The sequence below is a fragment of the Staurois parvus genome, unplaced genomic scaffold, assembly GCF_062004578.1.
Source record: "Staurois parvus isolate SC_StPar_1 unplaced genomic scaffold, SC_StPar_1.0 ptg000438l, whole genome shotgun sequence".
NCBI lineage: Eukaryota > Metazoa > Chordata > Amphibia > Anura > Ranidae > Staurois > Staurois parvus.
The window spans coordinates 4239478-4252563 of NW_028318234.1; the positions used below are offsets into that span (position 1 = coordinate 4239478).

Below are 13086 nucleotides of genomic sequence, written 5' to 3' on the forward strand. Positions count from 1 at the left end.
ATCAGCTTTAAAAGAGAGCATGATTGATAGAGAGAGAGAAAGATAAGACAATGATAGATAGATAGATAGATAGATAGATAGATAGATAGATAGATAGATAGAGAGATAAAAAGGCTAAAACACTAAAACCTAAAAAAAATATAGTAAATGAACACAAAACCACTAGGGGTGGTTTTGCTCCTACTCCTCGACCTCTCCGCGGCTTTCGACACGGTTGACCATCCCCTCCTCCTCAAAAAACTCCCCTCTTGGCCTCACAGACTCCGTTCTCTCCTGGCTCTCTTCCTATCTATCACAGCGCTCCTTCAGTGTTACCTATAATGCTGCCACCTCCTCTTCACTCCCCCTCTCTGTTGGGGTCCCTGAAGGTTCTGTCCTCGGGCCCCCTCTCTTCTCCATCTACACCTCCTCCTCCCTTGGCCAACTGATACACTCCCATGGCTTCAACTACCATCTCTATGCCGACGACACGCAAATCTATCTCTCTACCCCTCACCTCACCCCTTCAGTCTCCGCCCGTATCACAAGCCTACTGAACGACATATCAGATTGGATGTCACTCCACTTCCTCAAACTAAATGTTTCCAAAACCGAGCTCCTAGTTTTCCCCCCAGCCCACGCCCCCCCCCCTGTCTTCTCCAGCATGGCCAACAACGCCACCATCAGTCCCACTCCGCAAGCCAGAGTACTAGGTGTCATCCTAGACTCCAATCTGTCTTTCCAGCCCCAGGTCCAATCGCTAACAAACTCATGTAGACTTCACCTCCACAACATCTCCAAAATACGTCCCTTCCTAACCCCCGGAAACTACTAAGCAACTCATTCACTCTCTTATTATATCACGACTTGACTACTGTAACTCCCTCCTCACCGGCGTAACCTCACCGCAGGCTATCCCCGCTTCAGTCTATCCTGAATACTGCGGCCAGACTCATTGACCTTACTAACTGCTCCGTATCCGCCACCCCCCACTGCCAATCCCTCCACTGGCTTCCGATTGCCCAACGGATAAAATTCAAAATGCTAACATTGACGTACAAACCTGTTCATAATACTGCCCCAAACTACATCACCGATCTGGTAGCCAAATACCACTCAACACGTACTCTTCGCTCCTCACAAGACCTCCTACTCTCTAGTTCCCTGGTCTCCTCCTCCCATGCCTGTCTCCAGGACTTCTCCAGGGCTTCCCCCATCCTCTGGAACTCCCTACCCCAATCCATCAGACTATCACCTACTCTCCTCACCTTTAGGCGCACTCTGAAAACCCATCTCTTCAGGGAAGCCTACCCTGCCCTCAGCTAACTGCCAATCTCCTCCACTCTTCCTACCATTCCATCCCCCACAGCTATTTCCTCCTGTACCACTAACTCCTCCCTCCTAGATTGTAAGCTCCAAGGAGCAGGGCCCTTAAACCCCTCATAGATGTGAACCACCCACATACTAAAGAATTAGATTTTCATGTGAAAAGTTTTTTCATCATGCAGTAAAATTCATTTTACTACTGCTGGAAAACAGACAAATGTATAAAGTACCCCAATATAAATAACTAGGTGGGTATGTCAAAACATAGAGTTCTACTTTAAGGGCTCATGTACACTGCAGCTCTGAAACTGACGTTCAGGAGCTGTTGAGCGTTTTTTCAGCAGCCCCTGAACTCTCCCTAATGTTTTCCTATGTGTCCATGTACAGTTTACAGTTGTTTTTTTGAACGCACCAAACTTGCGTTCGGGAGTAGATTTTACCAGCGTTTCAAATGTCAAATGCTTTTAAACGCAGTTAACCGCATTTATAAGCATTTGCGTTTAGAAGTGTTTTTTAACTGTTCCATGTCCAGATGCTGTCCAGAGCCTTTTTTCATCATCAGAAATGCATGTAAAGCATTTTCCATGTATTCAAATGGACCCGGTACACCAGCGCAGTCAGTTCCAGGTTGTGTGTGAAGGAAAAAATAGTAGAACGTGCCGCATTATGCTCATGATGGGATCCATAGTGAATACAACCAGAAAAGACAGGTCATCTCAACACATACTGCTCTCTCTGCTTCTGCTCTCTCTATTCCGCTCAAAATGTCTGAAATAGTTAATTTTTTACTATTTTTCAGTGTATTCTGGGCATTTGGGAGGGTCTCCTGAGGTTATCATTTAAAAACTCTTCTAAATGCAAATGCTCATAAACGTGGTATGCAAACCCGGCTAAACTGATGTTTTTTAACCTACGTTTTCCAGCAGTCAGTTTCCATCGTTCAGAAGAGCTTTCCAAACGCCCCGTGTACATGAGCCCTTAACAGGGATGACATTGCAGGGTATACAGGTAACCATAGAGGGAGCTTTTACAAATACAAATATTTGAAATACCATTATTAAAATATGGAAGAAGCAATTAAAAATGTTGCAACAAAATTTCTTTCAGACAAATGTTGCAATCATACTTAATATTTACTAACAGAAAAATCAGTGTAGCTTCCCTTTAATGCTGAATGGCTAAGGATTGCTGATTAAGCAATAGAGTTTTAAGATGCCTAAACTTCAGGGGTATACAGAGAACGATAGGATGCAGTCACTTGTACTGTACATCTTGTTCAGATTCCTTTTATTGGTATCAAATAAAACTTGATAACCTTAAACTCCCTAAATTCCCCAACACGAGTTTCTGAACAGGAAAACACATAAATCAAGTGCAAGAGCCGATGATTAGTGTTCGCAGCTCAAGACTTCATTCTCCACCATTGACAGGTACATTTGCTGTAACCTTTACTCACTGTCTGGGAAAATGGCCAAATGCCCTTGAAAGTCAGCAAAGATTTCATTTTCATGCAGGTGGAATCTCCTCTTCAATGTGTCTGATACGTGAAGCTCCATACATACAAAGGGTTACGAGACGATACCATCCTAAAAGCCGAGTATGTTTATTTACAGCGTAGTTGTTGGCATTTTCTAATATTTTATTGGGACAGTTTGCAGCTGAAGTGTACAGAGTTGAGCATAGCCAAACACACAATAAGTGATCCATTGTAACTTTGGTAAATTGTATCCAAACCCAAGAACAAAAATGTAATATATTGCAGCTTATCAATCATTAGATATGGTGACTGCATTAGTTTTCTTTTCTCAGGATTTATTTTCTTTATTTTCACCTGGTGATCCTGCCAGCAACACACTTGTCCTAGGGCAGGGGTCTCCAAACTTTCTAAACAAAGGGCAAAGCTACTGTCCTTCAGACTTCAGGGGGGGCTTGTGGCCATTGGAAATAGAAAAGGTCCCAATGTCAGTGGGAATAAACCATCCCCCTTCTTTGGTGTCAGTGGGAGGAATGGCGCCCCCATCGTTGGAGTCCTTGGGAACAATTGTGCCCCATCATTGATGTCATGGGGACCCTTCTTTGGTGTCAGTGAGAGGAATGATGCCCCATTGCTGTTGTCATTGGTAAGAATTGTGCACCATTGTTGGTATCATTGGGAGGAATTGTGCCCCATAATTGGTGTCAGTGGAGGGAATTATGCCTCATTGCTTGTATTAGTGAATGAAATGGAGGCCCAAGGGCCGGATAAAAGCAAGCAAAGGGCCCTGGCCACAGTTTGGAGACCACTGTCCTAGGGTGACAACACATACTCAGCTTATCTTATCTATGGAAGAACAACGTTGTCACGCTAGGGCCAGGGGCGGACTGACAACTCATGGGGCCCCTGGGCAATAGGGGATCATGGGGCCCCTGTGTCCTTGCCCAAACTCAAAAAATCATCTCATGGGGCCCCCTACTGACCCCGGGCCCTCGGGCAGTGCCCGAGTTTCCAAATGGTCAGTCCGCCCCTGGCTAAGACTGTGTTTTGGGTCTACAGAACACCTCTCCCACTCCTCTTCTCCTTGATATAAGACAAGGGGGTGGGTTCTGTAGTCCACAGGGAGAACTGAGAACAATGTCACTGAAAAAGAGAGAGCACAGAATATGATCAGCTCATGGAATTCTGGCAGGAACAGGTATTTGTTTGCACTTATTAAACAGATGCACAGAAAGATTTAATTGGTATATTACATCACATATCAAAAGGGAGCAAACATGGGAAGTTCAGTGTAAGGGTTTGGGTTTACTTCTAAACATAGCTTTCTTTAATTCTCTTCAGCTCCTCAGTACAGCGCTCACTCTAGAAACTTAACACCAGGTCCAATAAAAAATTGAGCACACAAAAAGTGAAACAAAAAAAAAAGTACACAGAGGGGTTGATTTACTAAAGGCAAATAGACAGTGCACTTTGCAAAGTGCAGTTGCGCTTTGCAAGAGCAATTGCTCCAGTGCTTGGTAAAGGAGCAGAAGCTCTGTTGACTCCATCCATTCATGTGCAAGCAAAAATGCTTTTTTTTTTAATGTTTTCAATAATCTTGCCCCTGATTGGGTATTCTTTGAAAAAGAGATGCTTCTCCTCATTTACTAAGCTTTGGAGCAACTGCACTTGCAGTGTGCAATTGCACTTTGGGGTTGATTTACTAAAGGTAGATAGACTGTGCACTTTCCAGAGTGTACACATGGTTCTCCTTCAAACAGAAAAGACCTTAGCTCTGTTCCCTTGGGATGCAAGATTCCTTACGAAGACTGATGTACTCGTTGTCCACCTGGCCAAAACCAGGCAGACCCAGCTCTCCAGGGGACCTGTCAAAGTAATGTCCACCCAAGTCTTAAATGGGGCTCCCCTGAAGGGAGACCCCATAGAAGGGGGAGAATCTGACCATAAACATTTGGAACGGCCCCTGTACATATAGGGCGAAAAGACAGCCGCTGTGCACTGGATCACATACTGTATAACATACTAAGCAGACGCTATAGATTTCACACAAACCAATTATTATACACTTATTGGGTTTTTTTTTACCAAAGGCATGCAGAAGAATACATTTTGGTCTAAATATATAAATACATAAAATTTTTTATATGATATGTTTTATAGCAGAAAGTAAAAAACATTGTTTTTTCCAACATTTTGTTTTTCTTCTTTTATAGAATAAAAAAAATAAAAAACCCAGTGGTGATCAAATACGTCCAAAAGAAAGCTAGATTTGTGTGAAAAAAAAGGATATAAATTTCATGTAGGTATAGCGTTGCATGACCGTGCATTTGCCAGTTAAAATGGCACAGTGTCGAATAGCAAAAAATGGCCAGGTCATGAAGGGGATTAAATCTTCCCGGGTTTAAGTGATCAAGCCCATGTGCCCTCTCCTCAAGATTTTTAGGGCAAACTTGAGGACCTACACCTGCTTATTGGAGAATGAGTTAAAGTGCATAATAGAGCTGTGCAAAAAATAAATAAGTACTTTAGGACTACCAAAGTGCAAGACAATGGCTGGCCTTCCAGCCAGTATAAAGATTCCTCCAGTCCAAAAGGGCCCAGCCCAGGAGACAGGTTTGAAAAAAAAGCATGAAAGGGGTGCTGTGACGAAGGTACTATGGTAAAAATGTAGTATGTTGCCCCACCATGAATTTTTTTGGCACCCTTGGACTGCCACTCCAGTGGCAAAGCACCACAGGATTTTCTCAGCCCGGCCCCTGGCCAGCCAAATGTAGTACCATTCCTACCAGAAAGCGCCTTCAACTGCAGACAAGCCTGGTAAATCAGGCCAGATTCAAACCACGGGGAAAAGAACCCTCCCACTGTACAGACTTTATTACATCCGGCATGCCAAGGTTCTACATATAATCCTGGACTCTGAAAAATCCTTTTGGCCCCACATCCAATCCCTGTCCAACGTTTGCTGCCTCAACCTCTGCAACATCTCCAAGATACACCCCTTCCTAACCAACAACACCACAAAGCTTTTACCTCACTCCCTGGTCATCTCCAGCCTCGACTACTGCAACTTCATCCTTATTGGATTACCTTTACATAGGCTATCCTCACTCCAGTCCATTATGAATTCTGCTGCCAGGCTATTCCACCTCACCAACTGTTAAGTATCTTCCACCCCTCTCTGCTAATCCTTCCACTGGCCTCCATTCAGTGTCTGCTACCCCTCTGTGCCAATCCCTCCACTGGCCTCCATTCAGTGTCCTCCACCCCTCTCTGCCAATCCTACTACTGGCCTCCATTCAGTGTCTGCCACCCCTCTCTGCCAATCCCTCCACTGGCCTCCATTCAGTGTCCTCCACCCCTCTCTGCCAATCCCTCCACTGGTCTCCATTCAGTGTCCTCCACCCCTCTCTGCCAATCCCTCCACTGGCTTCCACTCACCCAACAAATTAAACTTAAAATACTTACAACAACTTACAAAGCCATCCACAACTATATCACCAACCTGGTCTCAAAATATCAACCAAATCATTCTATTCATTCCTCCCAAGACCTGCCTTCTAGCTCCCTTGTCTCCTCCTACCATGCTCGCCTCCAGGACTTCTCAACAGCTGCTCCCATCCTCTGGAACTCCCTTCCTCAATGTGTCTGACTATCTCTTACTCTGTCCACTTTTAGACAATCCCTAAAAACTCATCTCTTCAGCAAGGCCTATACTGTCCCCATCTAGCAACTGTACATGTATTTTCTTCATCAGCCCATCCCCCACAGTTATTACCTTTTGTATCAATTGATCCTCCCCCTTAGATTGTAAGCTCTAATGTACAGGGCCCTCTGAATCCTCCTGTATTAATTTGTATTGTAACTGTACTGTCTGCCCTGATGCTGTAAAGCGCTGTGTAAACTGTTGGCGCTATATAAATCTTGTATAATAATAATAAAAGTAATAATTACTAACCAGTTTCCCAAAATGGTGAAGGGAATCTGTGTACTGTCTCCAAAAACTGATGAGAACAGATACTACACTTGATCTCAGCCAAAAGGCTGAAAAGCATAGCTGAAGCTGAAACATTTTATTTTTTAGTTTTGGATAAACTGATGAGGGGTTCCAATCTCTGTCGGGTTCTTATCGCTGTGTGTGTCCCTGCTAGGGAGAGTCACCCTCTTTATTTGTTCTTATTCCAAAAGCAATATTTCTAAGCATTCAGGCATTGAAATAAGATTTGTAGCAATTAGGCTACAGCGTGCAGAGCCTGCATAATAAAACTCCCGAGACCCACCACTGCCATGTACAACTATCCATTGAGATGCATTTGAAGAGAAGTATGTACACTGTCATGCACCATGGATTGCATAAAGCACCCACATGTGCACTGACGTACGCTCTAAATGCATCAATATGCATTTGCCTTTTGCATTGGCCTTTTTTTGTGCATTTTCAGTGTTAGCCGTTAGCCGAGGCCTGTTATTTATCATTTGATGCACTGCCATTGACTTCTATGGGCCTCCCACCACATTAAAATGCTAAAAAAAAAAATGGACATGTATCGCAAAAAAGCACATACTGTATGTAGGTTGAAAAAAGCACTGCTGCATTGAGATGGGAACAGACATCTTTACTATGGCGAGCCATGACACATGCATTTTAGCGCTTCAGAATGTGTGCATTACAACTCAGCACAGTACAAGGACAAAAGTTAATCTTAAAAGTTAATGCTTCAAAATCTGCTTCCAGACCAGGATAGATACTAAAGGTGAGAACCGACATGGGACAAGATGTGAGGTTTTGATGAACTAAAGGGGCTAGAGGCCTACATTTGTCCTTTTTAATTTCAGAATCAAACTTATTTAAAAAAAAAAAAAATGTATATCTTAATGGATATATAGATCAATGGATTTCTATACCAGAGGGAGGCAGTAGGCAGTCACCTGGGAACTTTTTTTAACTAAAAAAAAAAAAATTAATTAAAAGTAAATTTTCAGATCTAAAATCTGCTAACAGGGTTGCAGGAGTGGCTGAAATGCCAGCAGAGCAGATTTTTAATTATTCGCTCAGCTCCACTAATTGCTCTGGTCCCACAGTGCACTATAACAAGAGGACCTTTGGAGCTATAATGGGATGAATTGTAATGTGGATCATTTGCTCTTTTGCCTAATAATTCATTCACATAGGAGAAAAACAGCCATTCTCATTGCTTTTTTTCTTACGCAATATTACATTTTGTTGGTAGATTTTTAAAGCAACCCCTGGATCACTTCAGTTTCCTGTTGTGGGAGAAACTACAAAGGCTGGTGGGGATAAACGTTGCTATCCGACACACCCAGAAGTGTGTAGTAGAAGCAGCACCCTGAAAATTCTTAAAGTAGAATTCCAGGTATAGTATTTTCTACAGTTACATTGGTCCAGCTTGGGTGTTGGATGTCTGTGTCCCCCACCACACCCTTCTTCTTCCATCCTGCAACCCCTATGTCACTGTTGTGTCCTGTAGTGACATAAGGTTAGAAGGATGAAACCACAACAGTAAGTCAAACATCCAACACTTTTCGGAAGTGTAAAGTTCCAAAGAGTCCTACAGAGCATGCAACACTGGAACAGGGGGAAGGGATGGGCTTGGATCTAAACATCTGACAGATCCTGAAGTGTGAAATGCCAAAAAGTGGAGGAGAGGTAGGATAGATAGATTGCCAGAGAGGGTACATTCATCTGAAATTCTTTTAAAGGATAGTCTACCTTTTTGACCATGTTACACTCATATTTAGGGTATACAGTGAAACATTGACACATTCCCCAAAACCCTACCTTTAAACAACCCCTACTTACCTAAATTGTTGGGTTCTTCTCTTTGGGGTGCCTTTTTCTCACCTTCCAATTGCATAGCTGCACTGACCATTTACAGTGGTCTGTGAATGGAAAGACAGCAAATCCCATCTGCCACCATGGCAGAAAGACTTGTAAATCTGAATGGATCACAAATATGGTGACCCATCATTTCTTTTCTCCAGCTATAAAATTACCCTGAAGCCTTAAAGTACAATTCCAGTCAAATACTAAATATACTTAAACCTGCTCTCACTCCCATTCTAAGTCTATTCTAACTACCCGGTAAAGGAAAGATGTCTATATTTACCTATGTTGAGGGCGTTCTGTTCTGGTCACATGATCTCCACAGTAGCAAGCTTCAATGAATAGGAGAGATCACTGACAACAGCCGCAGAGCCTGGGCAATGATGTCACCCATAGACTTACTATGGGGCATCCATTGTTGGCTGTCCCTCCTCTACACTGAAGCCGGTGCTGGGAGTTGATTATGTGGCTGGACCAGAGTGCCTTCAAAATAGGTAAGTATAGACATCTTTCCTTCACAGGGTAGTTAGTATAGGCCTAGAATGGGGGTGAGAGCAGGTTTAAGTATAGATAAGCTGGTCATAGATGGTTTGAATCTCTGCTGGTTCAGCAGGGACCGGCAGAGATTTGAACCATGTATGGGCAGACTGATTGTACCCAAGTTGTACCCAAGTTGACGCCCCCCTCCCTCACTAGGAGAACACAATAGCTCCACGGGAGGAATTCCCCCATCAATGCTAACTGTGTTGATGGGGAAATCAAGCTATTTTGTTTTCTGCAACCTGTGGTTCAGGAAAAAAATATTGCACCATCTATGGCCTGCTTAAGTATTTGACCACATTCTACTTTAAAGTTACCCTGTTGCTAGGAGAAAGATATACTAATACAACTAGCCTGTAAAAGAACATATTAAATACTTCCTTTTCAGCAGGTGGTAAGTCCATTCTTCCATCTCTTGAAGAACAATGGACACCACTGCTATCCAGCTCTTCCAGGTATGTTGGATAGCATGGCCCCCCTGGGTGCTGTGGTTTCTTCCTTAGGCTACTACATTACTACTCTGTCCTGTAGTGACATGTTGCCTTGTAGAATAAACCATAGCACCCAGCCAGGCAAACGTTATCCAACACACCTAGAAATGCTGATAGCAGTGGCAACCATAGCTTTGTGTAGGGGACCTGCTATAATCTCCATAGTCTACATTTAGAGGACAGCAAGGCTGTAGTTTAGATACCAGCAGGTGAAAACAAGTATTTGTTTTTTAAATTTATGATGCATAGTGCTTTAGGAAACAAAATGCTACTAAGTTAGAATTTACATCTGAGGAAGTGAGCCTTTTGGAGCAGGCCCAGTATAGGCTCCGAGGAAGACACTACCTAAGAGGAACTGAATGCTCAGGTTGGCATCCCTGTGTTAAAATTAAACTTGAACAGTGCAGTGTTACTGATGCAGGATGTAAAGTGGAGGTGAAGATGTGTTTTGACAAAGACCTGCACACTCTGTTCTTGCAACAGTAGATGTTAAAAAGGCTGAAAGTGTGGACATTCCTTTACTTCTGCAGTTGAGCCTCTGGCCAGGAGAATGTGAGTAGCCAAGATGGCGGAGTTCACTCATGTTACAGGTGCATGGTACCCTATCTCATTCCTGTTGCAGGAGGAGCCCCTGGCCAGTGTGGCTATTACTGGCAGAAAAAAAACCCTCATAGTGTCTCAGTGCAGAGCTGGGGTGTTGCCTCCAAATCCTACTACATTCACTATCTGAAAAAATCATGTTGTTGTCCTCTGTATTTTGATAGGACCATCTTGGGTATCAGACTTTGTATGGCTGGGCTGTGTTTTGTTGCAGTCGGCACATTCCTTACTGACAGCAGAAAGCAGGTAGAAGTAGCAAGCAATCAGTTAAATTTCCCTTACTCCCAAGCGTTGACTTCCTTCAGAGCAGGACAGGAAGAGCTGGACAATGAGCAGAAATTGGCTGTGTCTCCACATAGCATGCTAAAATCACATGAAATGTCAGTTCCTGTTTTCCAACATATGGAAAATAAGAAAGAAATGCATCCCTTTGGATGGTGTTCTCATGGCTTGCTTTGTCTGCAGGATTTCGGTGCAGGAAAGGAGAGTCGGCAGCAGTGATAAAATTGCAGACTTCTTCACTTTCAGGCAGGGTGAAACCAGTCCAGGATTCACAGATCACATCAAGGTCAATTAACCACCTTGGCTCTCGGAGATCTTGTATACTCCTTATGAACCAGAGTAATTTTACATTTCCAGAATGCACCTGCTTATTCAACAATAACTTCATCATTACTTAATATCACAAAGTAATACATTTTTTGAGGGGCGGGGAGGGGGATAAACGAGGAACATAAGGCTTCCTTTTGCCAATATTGTCTTGCAAAAAATTTTATTTTCCAAGTAATCTATAGACAAAAATTTTTTAATTTTTCTATTTTGACCCGTGTTAAAGAAAAAGTAGTTTTACAGGTACACATGTATTCTATAATTTGTCCCATTTCAAATAATACTACCATGATGATTCTGGTACAAGGTATGGGAAAGTTATTTGTAAATGAATAAAAAAGTGTTTGAGATATTTTTTTTTGTGACAATAAAATTGCAGTTACACAGATTACTTCTTTATGAAGTGGCATTTACACTGATCACCTCTTGATAAAGGCACTTTTCCACTAATCATCTGTCTATAAAGGGGCATTTCCAAGAAGCGCCTCTTTAAAAAGGGTTTTTTCAATGGCCATCTGTTTATCAAGAGGCATTTTTCAAAAAGCACGTCTTTATAAAGAGGATTTAACACTGACCATGTTTCTGCAGCATAAAGAGGCATTTCCACTAATTGACCTTCTGTAAAGCAACATTTCCACTGACCACCTTTTTTGAAGGTGCATTTCCATCGAATACCCCTATATAAAGGGGCATTTCTGTTGACCACTTCTGTCAAAAGGGGCATTTCCAGTGACCACCTCTCTTTGAAGGGGCATTGCCATTGAATACCTCTATATGAAGATGCATTTTTGATGACCAATTCTATCTAAAGGGGCATTTTTGATGACCACCTCTATCTAAAGGGGCATTTCCACTGTGAACCTCTTTTTGAAGGGGCACTTCCATTGAATACCTCTATATGAGGGGGCATTTCTGTTGACTACCTCTATCTAAAAAGGATATTTCCACTGATCACCTATTTTTAAAGGGACATTTCTGAATACCTCTATATGAAGGGGCATTTCCACTGAATACCTCTAATGGAAGGGGTATTTCCACTGTCAACCTCTTTTTGAAGGGGCATTTCCATTGAATACTTCTATATGAAGGGGCATTTCTGTTGACTACCTCTATCTAAAAGGGATATTTCCACTGATCACCTATTTTTAAAGGGACATTTCTGAATACCTCTATATGAAGGGGCATTTCCACTGAATTCCTCTATTTGAAGGGGTATTTCCACTGTCAACCTCTTTTTGAAGGGGCATTTCCATTGAATACTTCTATATGAAGGGGCATTTCTGTTGACTACCTCTATCTAAAAAGGGATATTTCCACTGATCACCTATTTTTAAAGGGACATTTCTGAATGCCTCTATATGAAGGGGCATTTCCACTGAATACCTCTATTTGAAGGGGTATTTCCATGGAATACCTCTATATGAAGTGGCATTTCTGTTGACCACCGCTATCTAAAGGAGCATTTCCACTGACCACCTTTTTTTGAAGGGACATTTCTGAATACCTCTATATAAAGGGGTGTTTCCATTGAATACCTCTATTTGAAGGGTCATTTCCATTGAATACTTCTACATGAAGGAACGTTTCCACTGAATACCTGTATATGAAGGGGCATTTACATTGAATACCTCTACATGAAAGAGCATTTCCATTGAATACCTCTACATGAAAGAGCATTTCCATTGAATACCTCCATATGAAGGGCCGTTTCCATTGAATATCTCCATATGAAGGGGCATTTCTGTTGACCATCTCTATCTAAAAGGGCATTTCTACTGATCTCCAATGTTAAAGGGACATTTCCACTGACCATTAACATAAAATTGACATATTTATTGGGTACCACTATTAAAAGGGGCATTTTTACAGACCACCACTAAAAAAAAGGGGCATTTTCACAGATCACACCTTAAGTATGCATTATTCCATAAAGAAGCATTTCAACCATGACCACTCATTTTTAAATTAGTTGTGAGCATTGCAACCATGATGTAATTCAGTTCCAGCATCATGTCCCACATGGAAGAGAAATATATTTCCAATATATGTAGAAAAAAAATTATATACAGTATGTGACATTTACAATATATTGGCCTATACTAATATATTTTAACATTTATTCGAAAAAAATTACATTTAAAAATATTTTCTAAAGGCATATATTTAAAAATATATATTTTTAAAATATATTCAGATTTCTTTAACATAAAAAAAAGTCATTTTAG

The 13086-nt window shown here is 42.0% G+C and overlaps 1 pseudogene; it reads right to left on the reverse strand.

The window, feature by feature from the left end:
* Positions 1–6678: 6678 nt before the first annotated feature.
* On the reverse strand, positions 6679–6832 carry LOC149454105 (U2 spliceosomal RNA; annotated as a pseudogene).
* Between the last annotated feature and the right edge of the window lie 6254 nt (positions 6833–13086).